The sequence below is a fragment of the Phodopus roborovskii genome, unplaced genomic scaffold (genome assembly GCF_943737965.1).
Source record: "Phodopus roborovskii unplaced genomic scaffold, PHOROB, whole genome shotgun sequence".
Lineage (NCBI taxonomy): Eukaryota > Metazoa > Chordata > Mammalia > Rodentia > Cricetidae > Phodopus > Phodopus roborovskii.
The window spans coordinates 5,731,494-5,751,443 of NW_026126629.1; the positions used below are offsets into that span (position 1 = coordinate 5,731,494).

Consider the following 19,950-nt stretch of genomic DNA (forward strand, 5'->3'; position numbering starts at 1 on the left):
ACTAGCATGTTGATAGTGAACTTCCCAACATCCAGACTTGTTATAAGACTCGTTATCTATAAACCGCTCCATCCTTGGTAGTCTTTCACAATGAAAAAAGGTAGGAATTTCAAACCCAACATTAAACACTGAAATCCTGTTTTAGATTAAGGAAGCCACAGTGAAGCCCAGCAAACATCAAAACCCTGCCTAGCATGCACTTGAGTAGTGTTTTCCACACTTAGTATCAGAAACGCCTCCACCCATTCTTTACATAAGACGTTTGTCATGGCAGTTCTCTGGAAAAGATGCTGTAGCCTTCCTTAGCATGTCTAATGAGAGGCTGTTTGGTAAATCTTTAAGGTAATTTAACCAGGAATGTAGCTAAGTGATAGGGCACTGTGTGCACAGCTCCATGTTCAATTCCTCCGCACTGAAAATCAAAGTAGTAATGTCACCATTTCATAGCACACTATGATAACATGAGAACTTTGAAAGTGGGCCCCAGCATGGTGACAACTTAATTGCATGTTTTCTCTGAACTGAGCAGCTGCAGGCATTGGTGCATTTCCTACAGTGACCAATCTTAAACACCGAGAGAACTGAAGATGTTCGTTGAGAAACATGTCATCTCAGGCCTCATTATAATGTATATGAGCTCAGTGTCTCAATCTAGGTGTTAATATCTCCCATTGTTCACATGTCACAGAACATAAATATTTTTCCCAGAGCTTTAGCCGTGTCATCCCTGTTGATCAGTTGGGTTATAAAATAATTCAAGATTCTATTCACACTCTTATTTGAAATTTATTTCATTCTTTTCGTGAAGGATTATTTTTGGTATGATATATTCCAAAAATATTTTCCTAAGACTCACCCTGTGTGGTCTGAATAACTTGTTTGGTTCAAGTAATCATCTTTTAAAAACATTTCAAATTCTAGTTTCTTAATCTGAATTTTCTATCAGATTTTTGTAAAATAAGAAAAGTTGAATGTGACAGTCACACCTGTTTTAGGATTATTTGCTACTGTAATAGAACACAACACTGTGTAATTCATACACATCAGACATGCATGCATTTCTCACCATTTTAAAGACAGGGGGTTCATATCAGTGTGTCAGGGAGGTCAATGTCTGACTAAGCCCGTTCTCTGCTCAGGAGGCACCATGTGGACATATGTGGTGTGTGGGGACAGTGTTGTGGCTCATGAGGATATATACTGTGTGAGGATAGTGCTACATCCCCACGTAGACATATGCTGTGTGTGGGAAAGTGCTGTGAGCCATGAGGACATATGCTATGTGTGGGAACAGTGCTATGCCCCATGAGGATATATGCTGTGTAGGGGACAGTTCTGTGTCCCATGAGGACATATGCTGTGTGTGGGGACAGTTCTGTGTCCCATGGGGACATATGCTGTGTGTGGGGACAGTTCTGTGTCCCATGAGGACATATGCTGTGTGTGGGGACAGTTCTGTGTCCCATGGGGACATATGCTGTGTGTGGGGACAGTTCTGTGTCCCATGAGGACATATGCTGTGAAGGGGACAGTTCTGTGTCCCATGAGGACATATGCTGTGTGTGGGGACAGTTCTGTGTCCCATGGGGACATATGCTGTGTGTGGGGACAGTTCTGTGTCCCATGAGGACATATGCTGTGTGTGGGGACAGTTCTGTGCCCCATGAGGACATATGCTATGTAGACAGTACTGTGCCCCATGAGGACATATGCTGTGTGAATATGTTCTGTGATGAGGAGGGTAAGAACCCACTTTTTCACCATCTTACAAAGACAGTTCCTGTCCGTTGGTCCAGCTCTAGTGGTGTGGTCCCTTCCTGGAGGATGTGCCTCTGAGTGTGTTCACGTTAGATTCCTATATGAATCAGAAGACATGGTAATATATAGTTAGAAGCCTACAAATAATAACCAAACTTATTAAAGTATCTCAAATTTACTTTATAATTCTAGTAAAAATGTGCATTGCTAACCCAGTAGTTGTTCAGATTCATTTTTTATGGTAATATTTTTTTTAACTTGAAACAAACTTGAGTTACATGTCAGTCACAGTTCCCTCACCCTCCTCTCCTCCGCCGTGTCCCCCACCTACCCCCATCCCATCCCCTTTCTTCTCCCCAGGGAGGGTGAAGCCTTTAATAGGGGGTCTTTAAAGTCTGTCATAACTTTTGGAGCAGGGCCTAGGCACACCCCATGTGTCAAGTCTGAGAGAGTAACCTTCTATGTGGAATGGGCTCACAAAGTATATTCCAATAATGGAATAAATACTGATCCACTACCAGAGGTCTTCCTAACTAGCACCCACGTTCAGGGGGTCTGGGCCAGTCCTATGCTGGTTTCCAAGCTATCAGACTGAGATCCATGAGCTTCCCCTTGTTCAGATAAGCTGTTTCTGTGTGGGTTTCTCCAGCTTGATCTTGACCTCTTTGTTCATCACTCCTCCCTCTTTGCAACTGGACTCTAGGAGTGGAGTTCAGTTCAGTGTTTAACTGTGGGTGTCTGCTTCTGCTTCCATCAGCTACTGGATGAAGGCACTAGGATGGCATATAAGGTAGTCATCAATTTCATTATAAGGAAAGGGCATTTAAGGTAGCTTCTCCACTATTGCTTAGATTGTTAGTTGGGGTCATCCTTGTAGATCTCTGGACATATCCTTAGTACCATATTTCTCTTTAAACCTATCATTGCTCCCTCTGTTGTGTTATCTCTTCTCTTGCTCTCCTCTATTCTCCCCCTTCCTCAGTCTTCCTGCTCCCTCATGCCCTCCTTTCCTCTTCTCCCTTTCTCTTTCTCCTAACTCATTTTCCCCTCCCCACCATGCTCTCTATTTGCTCAGGAGATCTCTTCACTTTCTCCTTCTCCAGGGGAACATGTATGTCTCTCTTAGAGTCCTCCTGGTTTCCTAGCTTTTCTTGAGATATGGAGTATACAATAGTGTTCCTTTGCTCTTTGTCTAAAATCCATATATAGGTGAGTACATACCATGTTCCACTTTTTGTGACTGGGTTATCACACTCAGGATGGTTTATTCTAGTTCCATCCATTTGCCTGCAAATTTCTAGATTCCATTGTTTTTTTTCCCCACTAAATAGTACTCCATTGTGTAAATGTATCACATTTTCTTTAGCCATTCTTCAGTTGAGAGGCATTTAGGTTGCTTCCAGGTTCTGTCTATTACAAATAATGCTGCTATGAACATAGTTGAACAGATCTATGTTGTATGAATGTGCATCATTTGGGTATATGGCTAAGAAAGCAATTGCTGGATTTTGTGGTAGACTGATTCTCATTTTCCTGAGGAATCACCATACTGATTTCCAAAGTGGCTGTACTGGAGTTTGCACTCCCACAAGCAGTGTAGAAGTGTTCCCCTTTCTCCACATCCTCTCCAGTATAAACTGTCTTAGATGTTTTAGATTTTAACCATTCTTACAGGAGTAAAATGGTATCTCAGCATTATTTTGATTTGCATTTTCCCGATGGCTAAGGATGTTGAACACTTTCATAAGTGTCTTTCAGCCATTTTAGATTCCTTTATTGAAAATCTCTATTTAGTCTGGACCTCACTTTTTAATTGGATTATTTGGTGTTTTTGTAACTAGCTTCTTGAGTTCTTTCTGTATTTTGGAAATTAGCCCTCTGTCAGATGATGGGTTGGTGAATATGTTTCACACTCTGGGGGTTGCCAATATGTCTTGTTGACTGTGTCCTTGAAGCTTCTCAGTTTCAGGGGGTTGCATTTATTAATTGTTGATCTTAATGTCTGTGCTACTAGTGTTATGTTCTAGCAGCAGTCTCCTGTACCATTTTATTCAAGAGTACCTCTCACTCTCTCTTCTGAGAGAGTCAGTGTGGCTGGATTATGTTGAGTTCTTTGATCCATTTGGACTCAAGTTTTGTGCATGATGATAGACATGGCTCTATCTGCATTCTTCTACATGTCAGCATTCAGTTATGCCAGAACCACTTGTTGAAGATTCTTTGCTTTTTCCATTGTATTGTTTTATCTTCTTTGTCAAAAATCAGGTGTTAGTAGGCATGTGGGTTAATATCAAGGTTTTTCATTTGATGCCATTGGTCTATCTGTCTATTTTTGTGCCAAAACAAAGCTGTTTTCAGGACTATAGTTCTGTAATAGAGCTTAAAGTCAGGGATGGTGATGCCTTCAGAAGTTTCTTTTATTGTACAGGGTTGTTATGGCTATTCTGTATCTTTTGTTTTTCTGTATAAAGTTAAGTGTTATTCTTTCAAAGCCTGTGAAGAATTGTTCTGGGATTTTGAAGGGGATTACATTAAATCTGTAGATTGCTTTTGGCAAGATTGCCTTTTTTTTTTTAACTACGTTGATCCTACCTATCCAAAAGCATGGGACATCTTTCCATTTTCTGGTATCTTTTTTAATTTCTTTCTTTAAAGACTCAAAGTTCTTATTATATAGGTCTTTCACTTGTTTGGTTAGCATTACCCCAAGAAATTTTATGTTGTTTGTGGCTATTGTAAATGGAGATGTTACTCTGATTTCTTTCTCAGTGCCTTTATTGTCTGTATATAGTAGGGTTAGGGTTGTTTTTGAGTTAATCTTGTATCCTGCCACTTTCCTGAAGGTGTTTATCAGTTTTAGGGGTTCCCTGGTATAGTTTTTCAGGTCACATATGTAACCTATCATATAATTTGCAAATAGTGAAAGTTTGACTTCTTCCTTTCCAATTTGTATTCCCCTTAATCTCCTTTTGTTTTCTTATTGTTCTCACTAGAAATTCAAGTACAATATTGAAGAGATATGGAGAGAGTAGACAACCTTGTCTTGTTCCTCATGTTAAAGGAATCACCAGAGATGGGTAAGGCAGAAGAGGGCAAATTTCCAACATAAGATAGGAAGGTTACGGACTTGAGTGACTTCTCCCAGGATGGGTAAGGAATTATGCTGACATCTTTTGCCACCTAAGACAGGTGATAGTTTGTATTAAAAGAAAGGGGAGTATGTAGGGACCTGCATGGACCCCTGAGGCACCTTGAGCAAGCCTGTGGTGTTGGCTGGACATTCTGCAGTTTTAACTGGAACATCTTGCACAAGAGTAGTTTTTGGTACTCTTCTTGATTTCCTAACAAACATCTGCTGGGGAGGAACTAAGACAGAGCTTTCACTCTTGACCCTTGATTGTTTCCCACTGTGCTGTGAGTCAGTATGTAAGCCAATTCCTTCCCCTTAATAAAGGGCTTTTGGCATTTGGCATTCCTGTTGCACAAATGGCCTGCTGTCTTGTTTTTTATTTAAATCTCTAGTCCTTCGCCTGATTAGTGGAACAGATTGCAGCGCAGGTGCTACAGATTTTCTTGGTGATAAAATTAATTGATGAGGGAAGATCCACCCTACTGTGGGCTGCACTATTCTCTGTGTTTGGGTCCTGAAATATATAAGAAGAAAGTAACATGAATAGTGGATATTTATACATTCATTTCTCTCTGTTCTTGACTGTGAGATCTTCAAGTTGTCTGAAGAGGGCACAAAATGCTTCAAGATCTTGCCTTCGATTTACTGAAGTGATGGAGTACAACATGCACATCTAAGTTAAACCTTTTCTTCCCAAGTTGCTCTTTGTTGCTGTGCTGTATTGTATCACAGTAACTGGAATAGAACTGGGACACACATGTGAATTAGGAGGGAAATAAAATCATAAACAAGAGAGCAAACAGATATAATGATGTCTCAAACACTATAATGTTAGACTCAGGGTAATCCAGCTATTCTTGGTGAGGCAAAAAACAAAAATATTTTTTCTCAGAAAAACTGAGGAAATATAAGACATCAAAGAAGTTTTAAAAACAACTCAGTAGAAATTCTAGTATAGAACAGTATTTAGAAACCCAATAGATGGCCTAACAGAAGATTGCATGAGACTGAAGATAGATTTAGGGACATAAATCAGATGTCAAAGAAATTATTATGTAAATGACATTATTTTGAATGAAGTATGAAGATACAGATGGATAAAAAATATGTATGTTTGTGATCAAATAGCAAAGGCAAGCAATCATTTAGAGTCCCAAAAGAAGAAGATGGCATGAGGCAGAAGCATTATTTGGTAAGGTTATACACACACACACACACACACACACACACACACACACACACACTCACACACACCATACACTTATATATTTTAAAACTGATGGAGACTGTGGTCCAAGATGCCAAACATTCAAAGGAGAAAGGAAAGCTTTTTATTACACACAGCCATGGTGTAATAAAACCAGACATGTCAGAGGCCAAATGAAAACCTTAAAAGTTTTAGCTGAGACAAAAGACAACTTTTCTTCAAAGTGATAGTGTTAGGACTAACAGCAAGGTGATATTTTCAAACAAGAACTTTAAGTATAGTAAAGCTCTTTCAGGGGCTAGAGAGATAGTTCAGTGGTCAAGACCACTTGCTGACATTGAAGAGGACCCAGTTTTGATTCCAAGCTCCCATACTGGGCCTTCACAACTGTATGAAATTCCAATTACAAGAGATGATCTGATGTCTTTTTGTGTCCTCTTCAGACAACAAGCATGTGTGTGATGCATAGACACACATGCAGGTAAACAATCATATACATAAAATAAATGAACCTATATATATATATATATATATATATATATATATATATATATATGGAGTGAGCAGTGAGAGAGTTTAGTACTTCCAGTGAAGATGCTTTCAGGGTAAGCTTGGTGATGAGTTCAGTAGTCTTCCCAGAATCCATGTGGAAGTGTAAGAAGAAAACCAACTCCACAAGATTGTCCTCTGACCTCCATGGTACACATACCCATACACACACCTGAAAGGCATAAATAATAATATTTTTAAAAAAAATTAGATGAAAGATTTTAACCCAACCAAGTAAACATAAGAGACTTGGGTAGGAAGAAAATGAAAAAGTAAAAACAGAAAGTGAAAAAAATTTAAAGTAAAAATTGAACATAGAAGGTTGAAGGAAAATGATTACAGATAAAAGACTGAAGATAAAGGGAGGAAGAAGAATAAGTGTGGTGATATTTATGATTTAATAAAGATTGCCTGAAGTATCAGAAAGCAAAGCCAGCCATACCAGTTATCTATAAAAGCTAGGCAGTGGTGGCATACACTTTAATCTCAGGACTCGGGAGACAGAGGTAGATAAATCTCTTTGTGAGTCCACAGCCACCTAGATCTACACAAGATTAAATCAGTCTAAAAGCGAATTAGAGCTCATACCTTTAATCCCAGCCCTAGAGGGAAATATAAAAGACAGGAACAGTGTCTCAGGCTGCATTCTGAGAGAATTCTCCAGCCACACTGAGGAGAGAGGCAGCTGTCTGAGGCTTGGTGGAGAGCTCATGGAGGCAGATCAGCCCACTCAGCCTGAGATAGAGGTAAGAACTAGTGGCTGGCTGCTTTGCTTCTCTGATCTTCAGCTTGAAGCTTGAACCCCAATATATCTGTTTCTGGGTCTTTCATTATTTGTGCTACATTTGATGCCCAATGTGGGGCACAAACACATGACTCTGAAATTAAGAGTCTCAAAGTAGTGGCTGTATCAACAAACTAAACAGAACTTACATAAACTAAGCAGGAATTTAAATGTTGGATGACAGCAGGCAAGTCACCCACTGTCTATAGTGAATGTGAGACAAGGATGGAATGATAGTCGTGAGATTAAAAGCACTTCCTGCTCTTGCAGAGGTCAGTTTTCCTAACACCCAGAGCTCATAAATTCCAGATATAGAGCCATCTTCTGGCCTGCCTGAGCACATGCACACATGTTCATAGACACACAATCACATAATTAAAAATAAAAATGCCTATAAAAGAGAGTTCATATAAGGTGATGAATGGAAAAGGATACATGCTGTGTTTTCTAAAGTGACACTAAAACAAAGAAAAGCAAAATATTTACTATTCGTATTAATAGACAGACAAATAGAAACCCCAAACTTAGTAACCTAAAACCTAAAAGAATAAAAAGAAAAAACGTGTGTAATTGGGGCTGAAAATAGAAATCCATAGGAAAACAGAAGATGTAAAAGTGGACGTCTCATTAGCTATGTTAAGCATAGATGGAATACAAAAGTTCTAGGCCTGATTCATGTACATTTATACATGAAGTATGTACAAGGTATATGCCAAAACACAGGGATTCTTAGCAGTTAAAATAAAATAGCCAAAGACAGGCCATGGATGCACTAAACAAAGGAAACATTAATAAGTTTAGGAAAATCTAAGTAGAACTTAACTCAAAAGAAAGTCATGTTCAAGATGTCTATTTATATTGACTCACCAAGAAGGAACAATTATTTTTGTTTTATGGAAAGAAATTCCAGTGTTTTGTACACAACAACTCATCTTCTAAATATATGAAGCAAAATCTAAGACAAATGTAGTAAAATATAGCTCTTTACAGTGAAATATTTGCCAAAGAATTGTGACAGTTTTTCAAAATAAACTAAATTACTGCCAATATAATTATAATAAATGAATTAATCTAATATATTTCATGCTATTCACCCAATAGTCAGTGAAATACTTTCTTACCCAGTAGGAACTGGCTGTTAGCAAAGCTAATTCTTTACTGGGTGACACAGCATGGCTCAAAGAATATCAAGGGGCTGATAAACACAGAAAAGTTTTCTGATCACAACTCATTTCAGCAGGAAATTAAAGTGTTCAGTCAAGAAAGAATGAATAAAATCCCCATAAGGCTAAGAGTTAAAGCTTGCCATATATAGATCACATACAGTTAAGTAATCAAAATGGAAATGAGAAAGTAATTTAACTGAGTTATAACAAAATGCTTTGTTTTCAAAGATACAGCGAGCCATAAATCAGGTCTCCTTAGCCTTTCCCAGTGTTTATTCAGGCTGGATGATTCTTTGCTGTGACAGGCCATCCTGAGTACTATGGGATGTTCCACATTTCTGATTATTACCCATGATGAGCAGATAGTATTTTCTTCCATTTGTGTCACTAAAAAAAGGTCTATGGATATTTTCAATAGTCCCTCAAGGTTAAGCATGCATCTATCTAAGGAAGGTTAAGAAAGGGTGGTATGTTAAGACCTGAGTACTAGAACAACATGAATAATAAATGTTAGCACAGAAAGTAACACTGCAGAAAGACAAATAATAAAAGGAAGTTTTAAAATAAAATGCCTATGTGAAAAGATTGCTGTCCAAACTAGACCCACAGGAAAGTGACTGCTAAACTTCAAAAACAAGATGGGACAGACCTGCAGGGTTCCTGCGTCATGGAAGAATCTGCCAGACATTCTGCAGGACACAGAAAAAAATGACTGACAAACTGCTAATAGGGGCAGACAGTTTAAAATTTCCTGCTTCGCTGAGAAATCTGCCAGACCCACTGTGGCCTATGGGCTTAAGATGAATGCTCTAACATTACAGAGGAACTTTGGATAACTGTCCAGGCAATAAGATATCTCTGTCATTTCTAGAGTTTACATATTATCTTTCTATGGTCTTTAATGGAGTTGAAGACAGATAGTTATGGTTATGTTTTTCCTTAGTTATGATAAAAGACGAGTTACACATAAAACTGTAGACTCACAAAGATAGGATAGATATTAGGATATTTTCTATAAGTTTTGCCAAATGTTAATGGACTAAGTATTGTTAATCATAGTTCTTCCTTGATAGCTGCTTTGTTATATACAATTTTACTATGTGACTGAAAAAGAGGAGATGATAGGGGAAGTTCTTCTGTATATATGTTTTTCTTACTGTTTGATGAATAAAACACTGTTGAAAAAAGAATGCTGACGTCTTCTGACAACAGTGTGCATGTTGAATATTTACTGTGTATGTAGTATAGCTAAGTGTCTACAGCCAGTCTTAAAACATATAGAGCTTAGTAAGAAAATTATAGTATAATAATTATATTAATCTGTCAACAACAACATGAAAAAATATTTTGTGTCCTTCTATTATCATGTGTCAGGGAGGCACATGGCACAGTGTGTCATAGGCCTTTTGGAAGCTGGATTTTCCCCTTTCACGAGGGTCCAGGGGATGGTCTCATGTCACCTTGACAGTAGGTGCCTTTGTCCACTGAATCACCCTGCCTGAATGAACACTTTTTGGATGGATACTTTTGGGAGCATCAAGCTCTATTATATATATATATATATATATATATATATATATATATATATATATATATATGAAAATTAAAGAAAACAAGCCAATGAAAGTGATGCTCTAAGATGACCTCACTCCCTGCTCTTCATGGTTATGGCTACAACAGAAGAAAACTCCTCAATATGGCATCACTTCCTCAGGACCTCACAAAGCCCTCAGTGATGAAGTGGTGGCTGCATTATCTTCATCCATAGACTATAGCCACTCCTTGGCCCTAAGACCTTCTGACTTCAAATTCCAGACTCTTTGTAGGTTGTTGGTCTCTTTGCTCTCTTATTTATTTTATAATGGAAGGCTGTTATTTATGTATATCATCATGTTTGTCCCAAATTACCTTTAGATGTCATAATTTTTGCAAAATATTGACCACATTCCACCATAATCATTTCGATCTTAATTAATACCATGGTTAAATTAAAGAACCTGTCAAACAATATACCATTCCAGTATCATAACCAGAGAGTAAAATGAATTTTGGCATTATTAAATCTAGCTGATATTTTGTCACACAGTTTCAGTGAGCTCTGTTACTTTTTGTATATTATGAAATTATTGAGCTATGATGCAAAAGTTCCTGGCATTCTGAACATTGATGTCTTAGAGATGAGGATGGTTAAAACGCTCTCTAACTATAAGCAACAGCAAGTCATTGTCTTGACTTTTCTATGGCCCTTTGTATGTCTTAATTACATTAGCACCTATCTGAGGGCTTTATTCATATATCCATTGAACAAATAACAGTCAACCTAACTTGAAATCAAATTGAAAAGGAATCAAGTTTCCTGTCTGTATTCTAGTGACTCTTGGGTGCACAATAGAAAATCTGGCCCCTGTGACTCTAGCAGGATTGCCAAAGCCATGGAGACCTCCCTGCAATGTGTTCTACAAGTGTTAGCCTTCTATTTTAATAACTACATAAATGGTGACACTTGATACAGAATCTGCTGTTTTTCAGTTTGCATATGGGTAGAGGCAGTGTATAATGGCTTACCAGTGCATTTCTTGGTTTGTAAGTTAAGTGGAATGTGGCTAACTGGTGAAGACCTCCAGCCATGCATGTGTTTGAGAGTGTTGCATAAGGTAACCAGTGATGCATTTGTACCATGGGATATGTCTACTACTCAGGCATTCCTAGATAGGAGACCATACAGACTTTTTACTTGTTATATTTCTTACTATTGTGAAATGACCAGAAGAAACTTACTAGAGGAAGGGTTTATTTTGCTTACAGTTGAGGAAATGCAGCTCATCACAGCAGGGAAGTTATGACTAAAGGAGCATGATGTCACATTGTATCTAGTATCAAGAAACAAAGAGTAAATTGGAAGTGAGGCTAGACTATCAAATCTCAATGTCTTTATGCAGGGTGTCTGACTTCCTCCAGTGTGGTTCCATCTCCTGAAGGCTACACAGTTTTCTAAAATAGTGCCACTACCTAGGCACTGAGTTCAAAAAACAGAAGCCCATTAGGAGACTGAGGTGGCTTGAATAGGAATGTTTCACATAGACTCATGTGTGTGAATGCTTGGCCCATAGGAATGGGAACTATTAAGAGGTGTGGCCTTGTTGGAGGAAGTTTGTCATTGTGAAGGGTTTTAGGTCTCTGACATGCTCAAGCTACACTCAGTACACAGTTGCTTCTGTTACCTGTGGTTCAAGATGTAGAACTCTCAGCTCCTTCTCTAGCACCATGTCTGCCTGCCTGCTGCCAAGTTTCCCTCCTTGACAACAATGGACTGAACCTCTGAAACTGTAAGTCAGCCCACACTAAATGTTTTGTTTATAAGAGCTTCCATGGTCATGGTGAAATCTTCACAGCAATAGAAACCCCATATAAGACAGGGGTATTTCACACACAAACCACAACCAGTTAGGCAGATTCTGATAGGCATGTTAGAGTATCTTAGAAGATGAGCATTCATGCTTGCTACTTTGACTTGCCTAAAAATGAACTATGAATTGTGTCCTAGTTCACATTAACTGTCAGACAGACTGTGATGGTACTACTTAGACTCTTCTGTTTGAATACTTCGTAGCTAGTTGATGGAGCTGCTTGGTAAGGATTAAGAGGTGTGGCCTTGTTAGACTAAGTGTGTTCCTGGGAGCAGGCTTAGAGGTTCCAAGTGTTCCTTCCTCTCTGCCTCCTATTTTCAAGTCAAGATGCGAACTCCCAGCTGCACTTCTGCCTCTCTGCCTTTGTTCCACTGTCATGGACTTTACCCCTCCAAAATTATAAGCTAAATTAAAATATATCCTTTTATAAATTGCCTTGATCATGGTGATTTGTCACAGCAAAAGAAAAGTAATTAAACAATTTAGAGGCACCTTTAAAAAAATGTCTCAATTGTGAAATTATCATTATCAAGGTGACCTGTAGGTGGGGATTGTAGTGGATTGTTTTGTTTCTCTTCATTCATGTAGGACAGTCCCCCTGGCAGCAGGGCCGTTTCTTCCGCAGCTGATCTTGGACAATATAAGAAAACTATAGATACTCCCTTAACCTAGAGATAGGAGAGAAGTCCTAGTCCCTCCTCCAAATGACTTGACAGATTTAGATGACCCCTCCTGGAGGGCATCACCCTACATGTGGAGTGGGGGGGGATGGGAGGGGAGCGTGGTCAGGGTTCATGTGAGGGTGGGAGAGAGGGAAAGAAGGAGGGAGGAAGGGAGAGAGGAAAGGAGAGAGGGAGGGAGAGGGAACTGGGATCGATATGTAATATAAAACCAAAAAAATAAATTAATTTAAAAAAAGAAAACTATATAAATGTGAGACAGAGAGTAAGTCTGGAAACAATATTCCTCCATGATTTTTATGCTCAGGTTGTTACCTTGAGATACTTTCCTGACTCCCCCCAGTGATTAACTGTGATCAGAAAATATAAGATAGAACAAACCCTTCCCTTCCCAAGTTTATTTTTTGACTAGAGTGTTTATTCACAGCCACAGAGTATGACTGGAGTAGATGGGTAGTACGTGGTGTGAATGAGAACGTCACCATGGCTCCCATGTATGAACACATTTTCCCCTGCTGGTAGCCATTTTGGGGGGAGTTTAGAAGATACTGCCTTGCTAGAGGAAGTAAGTCACTGGGGCTGGCTGTCGGAAAATTCCCCCACCATTTCCATCTTGCTGTCTCTGCTTTGTATTTGCAATTCTAGATGTGAGGTTTTAGCTTCCTGCTCCTGCCACCATGCCTACCTCCAGATACCATGCTTCCCTGTCATCATGGACTCTGCCCATACAGAACAGTAAGCCCAAAGAAACTCTATCTGCAGTAAGTTGTTTTGGTCAAGGTCGTTCATCACAGCAACAGTAAAGTAACTAATACAGGTAGATAGCGGCAAGGATACACAATATGGTAAATAGAGGAAAAACTTAATTTTGGAATCTAGGTGAGAGTCTTGTGTTTATTAAACAAGCCTTTAACTATCTTGTATGTTTGAATTTTTAATATGTTAGGAAAATGTGCAGTATAAAACTGTTAACAAAAGCAAAGCAAGTTCATCTTTGAAAGACATGGACAGCTATCATTTTCTCAAATTAATGTTTGGTTTTATTAATTTTAATTATAAAAATACTCACAGGTATACCTTGCCTTGATAATCACTACATATCCTATATCATTGTCACAACCAAGCCTTATAAAATATTCCTTTTCACCAGATCATATGAGCCTGCAAAAATGAACCACTCTTTCCCTGTGTGAGGAAATTGCAAGTTCTATGGAGGCAGGAACCAGTGTTATGAGTGCAGAGTCTATAAATAGACTATCTAGCTTTATTTGACATACAATAAGTTCTCAAATATATATTTTAAACGAATGTAAGCCTGCAATTAAGCATCCATACAGTGCAACAAATAGAGCTGAAGCCAGTGGCAGAATCTGCTTATTCCAATGACTCAGGAGGCTAGAGCAAGGTACTTGTAGTATAAGACCAGTCTGGAATGCAGATTCATCCTGAAAAATTATTTAAAAATTGTTACAAAGAGTGCTGTGGGTGAAGCTAAAAGTCTTCCTTTCTAAAGCTATGCCTCGGTCCATATGTCACACATGCTACAAGCATTTTACTGGCATCCTATCTATAAAGCATAACAACAAAGTCCTTGGGTTGCAACAGCACTTTTTGAACTCAGCTCTAGGGACAGTTCTTTGCTAAGAAGATTGTCCTGTTTACAGTGGGGGTCAGGGCCATCCCTGCCTTCCACCCATTATAAGCTGACAGCTCTCATGTTGCAATGATCAAACATGGGCCCAAACATTGCCAAAGGCACATATTAGAGAAAAACCTCCCCATCCATCCATGAGAGGCTGTAGCCTCTCCCCCATGGTGATCCTATATATTAAGGACTTTTCTTTTTTAGACTGAGCCTCATTATGTACACTTGGCTGGCCTGGAACTTGCATATAAGACTGTGCTGGTCTTTAACTCACAGAGATCTAACTGCTTCTGCCTCATTACCAGATTTAATCCACTATACCCAGTTCTCAGATCCCTGTAGGGCAAAGGTGTTCTATAGGGAAAGAGCTGAAAACTCACCACCCTCTTTGTTCCCATCTCTTTGGTATCCAAAAATTTCTCCTTTTGGAATCATGAAGAGAAAGTGCATCTCTACTTCTGCAATCTATTATTTCCAGACAGTAAGTCTATCTTACTTTCCTTTCTGAGGAAACAGTGAACATAGTCCTGGGAAGGAAGGGGAAAGTGACCAAAGTCCTGCTCAGGGTCATCAAACATATTCTATAATCTCCTCTTATGGAGAAAACCTCCCAGCCCCTCCCTTTAGACTTGATTAGAAGTAGCACCATATTAAGCCTTCACATCATGAGAAGCCCCCAATGCCATCTAACAATCTCCAGGTATAGCTCTCTGAACTGTACCTGGATAATAAGAGTTAGCACATCATAGACACTTAGTAAATATTTATTGAGTGGATGGATGATGAATTGTGTTTCAAAAGGTAAGAGCAATCCAGTGCCAGGCTGTTTGTATTTGAAGAACAACTTTTGGCCCTGCTCTGCAGATATAGACTTTTGATGTTCTCATTTACAAAGCTATCAAATGCATTTTTTATTTTTTCAATGAACATCTGTTAACTATTAAATAGTGGTTAAATGTCAAGCCAGTTTGGACTGGAGAAGTGACTCAGTGAAGTGCTTTCTATGTTTAGCACAAAGACCTGAATTTGAAACTCCAGCCTTTGTATGGGAACACTGAGTGCCTTGGTAGCCCCAGTACTTAGGGGTGGAGCAGAGATAAGAAAATCTTGGGGCTTGATGGCCAGGAGTCTAGGCAACTGGTGAGCTTCAGATGTAGTGAGAGACCTTATCTCAAAAACGAAGTTGGAAAATCAATTAAGGAACACACACACACACACACACACACACACACACACACACACTTATACCCAACACATACACACCTGCCAAACCACTTTGACAAATAATATACTTCAAAGAAATTTTTTGAGACACTATCTGTCTACCTCTGGCTGATCTAGGCTGGCCTTGGGCTTGCAGCAATCTTCCTGAATCATCCTCCCAAGTGCTGGGATTACAGATATATAATAGTATGCTCAGTTGTTAATACCTTTTTTAAAAAATATATCATTTCATTTATATGGCAAACCTAAATGTTTTTCATCATGATTTTGGTTTAATTCTGTCATAAATTCTGTTTCCATTCTACTCTGCATTGTTCTATAGTTCTGCTGGATTTTTAAAGCAAATGTGGATTATTAAAACCATTTCCATTCACCGTGAAGAGAAGAGCATCTTCCATTCACTCTAAATGGATGCATTGTGGGTGTAATAGGCAAAGGCTATCAGGCCTTACTCTAAAGAAAACTGTGCCTTTCCTTCGCATCAAATTCTGACTATCAAAAGGCACCAGCCCATGTTGCTCTTCCATGAATTTGTTTTGCACAAATCATTTATTAGTCATGTCTTTTACATAACAAATTACATCATGCATGTCTGTTCAGCAGAATTAAAATTTAATTACATGGAGGTGAAATGAAGGCAAAAGGTTTCCTGCAGTGTGCTCTATGTTTATACTTGACCTTCCGTCTCTCCCTGGTGTGTATAGTCCTGCCTTGACCCTGGAGAGCTGAAACTTCATCTTCTATTTTCTTGTCTATTTTATACTCTAACTAAAAAAATAAATATCTCAATCCTGCAACACAGAATTCCAGCTATGGAGGAGTCTGAAGCACATAGTTTAACTGTTTTGGATAGAAAATTCATCACCAAATCAGGTTTCACATTCTTGTTTACACAGCCTGAAAGACCTTTCATGACTGAGAATAACCCAGTACACCTCAGCTTCCTGGAGGAAGAAAGGAAGCCTATTCATTATCCATGAAAATGCCACACACAATCAAGTTCTTCTGTAGTATCTCTGAAAAGCCAGAAGATGCTATTTAAGGAGACTGGTTTCCCAGCAAAAGCAATAGTACCAGACTGCTTAGAAATTGCAGCAACATGGGCTCATGTGGGTGTTGGGCAGAACCAAGGGACAAGCCCCCCCCCCACGTGGATCTATGTATGTGATTGGACACAGAACCCAAAGATCAGTTACTAACCTTTGACTTCTTCAACTTTTTTTAATAAGTTCACAAAACAAACCTGCTTGAACAAACATAGCTATTTTTTTTTTAATTTTTTTTTTAATTGAGCTATATGTTTTCCCCACTCCCCTTCCCCCACCATTCTCCCAATTTACTCAGGAGATCTTGTCTTTTTTCCCTTCCCAGGAGGAGTCATGTATTGCTTTCTTAGGGTCAGCTTTGTTACCTAGGTTCTCTGGGATTGCAGCCTGTAGGCCGGTTGTCCTCTGCATTATGTCTAATATCCACTTTTGAGTAAGTACATATTATATTTGTCTTTCTGGGTTTGGGTTGCCTCACTAACGATAGTGTTTTCTAGTTCTATTTACCTGTAAATATCAAAATGTTATTTTTTTTTTTTTACTGCTAGTCATACTCCATTGTGTAAATGTACCACATTTTAGTTATCCATTCCTTGGTTAAGGAGTATCTAGGTTGTTTCCAGGATCTAGCTAATACAAATAACTCTAGGATACCATCTTATACCTATCAGAGTGGCCAAGATCAAAAACTCTGATGATAGCTTATGTTGGGGGATGGTACAAACTTGTACAGCCACTATGGAAATCATTATAGCAGTTTCTAAGAAAATTGGGAATCAATCTACATCAAGATGCAGCAATACTACTTTGGGGCCTATACCCAAAGGATACACACTCATACCATAAGGACATTTGTTCAATGATATTCATATCAGCAAACATGGCTATTTATAACTATTTGGGAAATACAAGAAATAATGCTCAACATGGCAAAAATTTTGAATGTTAATATAGCATCATGGATGTTAAATTTAAGTAAGTGTTACAATCTGGGAATTATTTATAAAAATAACTGGAGCCTTCGCATTTGAGTTAAAATAGTGATACTTCACTGTATAAGTGAATGGCTAGTGAGAAAGAGTAAAAGGCAGCTAGCTACAAACTCACTTGATTATATCAGCTTAAATTTTTATGTCTATAAATGTACAATAGCAACAACAGTGTTATTTCCTTAACTTGTATGTGTAAATTATTCACAAACTATTCAAGTGACATTTAGCCACAATTTGTTTTTGCTTTTCCTTACAGGCCTCTTCGCCATAGTTTACTCGGCAGGATTAGGAAGTCTCAAAGTATGCAATAAAACTTGCCAGATGTGGAAGACTAGAATGTACTACACTGCTCTAAGGTGTCTATAATGGTTGTTTCTCTTTTTAGATAAACAAAGAAAAGTTGTAGCCAGATAGTCTCAAGCCACAAAGCCAAATCTGCAAGATGACATCATAATTTCATTTTCTTTAATCCAATCTACTATTCTGGTTGAATGTTTAACTTTGTTCCTCCCAAGCTATCCTTACTAAATTAATTTGCACTAAGTTTTTTTAGACCCAAACTGCCCTGAGTCACTTTCTCCCTTTGATGGCAGTGAACTTATATATACCCATAGCTTACAAAAGATAACAGGAAGCCAGGGTTAGTGTCTGCGACCTGATGTGTACTTGAGCATTGCCTGGCCACACACCAGGCAAGCGATGGCTGAGGGCACTTTCTCTAGCTCAAGTGTCAATAATGTTCATTTGTATAGTTGCTACCCCTAGCTAGCAACATTATCAATGGCATCTTAATTCAATGGTAATTAGTCTGCAGTGACAAACCCCATTGTGAGCCCTTTCTTCTGAGGTTCTGATCCTTCAATCCTCCCTCTCCACGTTGAAAGGGGCTGACCTTGTGAGTCAACCAAGTGTGTCAGAAATGAGAGTTGTGTCAAATGTTAATTTAAGATGATAGGGTTGGGCTCCAGCAACAGATGATCAGGAGAGACAGGAGGCTTCTAATCCCTGAGACCACCTGCAAATAGACAAAGAGATGGTCACAGCTTCCTGTCCATCTGTGGATCCCTACAACAAGCTCACCAATCAACCTCCTGTCATGGCCACTATCTTGCAGCAATGTCCAATAGATTACAGGTCAGCTGAGCAAAAAGTCAACACATTAAATATAAACCTATCAATATAACCCCCAGGTGGCACTCAGGATCTTGAGAAACTTTGTTAAATGCTCACTGTGAGCTTCAACGTTTGGAGTAGTTTGGTATTTCATGGTAAATAAGTAGAAGCAAGTGGGGAACGACAACTTTGCCTTCTGTTTTAGGGCAATGTTGATTAATTTTGCTTCTGTCCACTTGAACTTGATACTATACTATTGCCTACTGAATATAATTAGGGCAAGAAAGCAGAAAGCACCTGCATGATATGTTAACCCTTATTACCCTGACTCTTGGTTCCACTATAGTTTAAGCTGCTTGGTCCCCTCAGGTCTGCCCCCTCTCTTTGTCTCTGATAACCTCTTGGACAAAGCTTTTCATTCTCATCTGTGGCCCCTGGGCACCTGTTCCTTAGAAATGCCAGAAGCTGTTACCAGAGAAGATGCAGGTGGGTTGTGCCGAGGGCAGAGGAAGTGTGCTGGAACACACGTGCCTCCTCTGCTTCCTTGTCTTGCCTGCACGCTGGACTCTTTGCTTGGGCATCAACCTTTCAGGAACCTCTGTTGCTTGGAGGTCGTCTTGTTCTGAGCCACTGTTTGGAAGCAGCTTCAGCTGTGTGAACATTCTGGATTCCACCCTAGAGCTGCAGGGTAACGGTGGTGAGAACGCCAGGACTTTCAGGACACCTCATTTGATGCCTTATAGGCAGGCAAGGGGAGGTCCTGATGAAGCTGTGCTCTCAGGTACAAGGCTTGATTTTAGTTCCATGTCTATCCCCTCTTGACCTCCCAAATGCTTTTCCCTGCAAAGGACTCTTTCTGAGATGCCAGGAACAGTCCAGAAGCATCTGCTACTACTAACGGAGCCTTTCTTGAACTGTTCTACCTTCACTGAAGCAATGCTGGTTTTCTATTTCTCCACCTATACCAGTACCCTACATGAGTAGGGTGATCACAGACCATAACCTCCTACAGCGAAGAGGAGCTCAGGTGAAGATGTGAGAAGGAGAGGGGAATTTTGTTGACTAGTCTGATCACTGTTTACATCCATGCGCAAAAGGGTCACAATGAACCTCATTAAGAGTACAATTACAATGTGTTGACCAAAGATTTTCAAAACACATTACAAACACATTCTCATCTCCAAAAAAATAAAACTTCATATTCCATCAGGATGTCCTGATGTTATTAGTTAATGACATTGCTTCAATA

At 39.1% G+C, this 19,950-nt stretch overlaps 1 pseudogene; it reads left to right on the plus strand.

The window, feature by feature from the left end:
- The window catches only part of LOC127238289 (dolichyl-diphosphooligosaccharide--protein glycosyltransferase subunit STT3A-like), a 126,157-nt pseudogene that overhangs the window by 94,686 nt on the left and 11,521 nt on the right, over positions 1–19,950 (plus strand).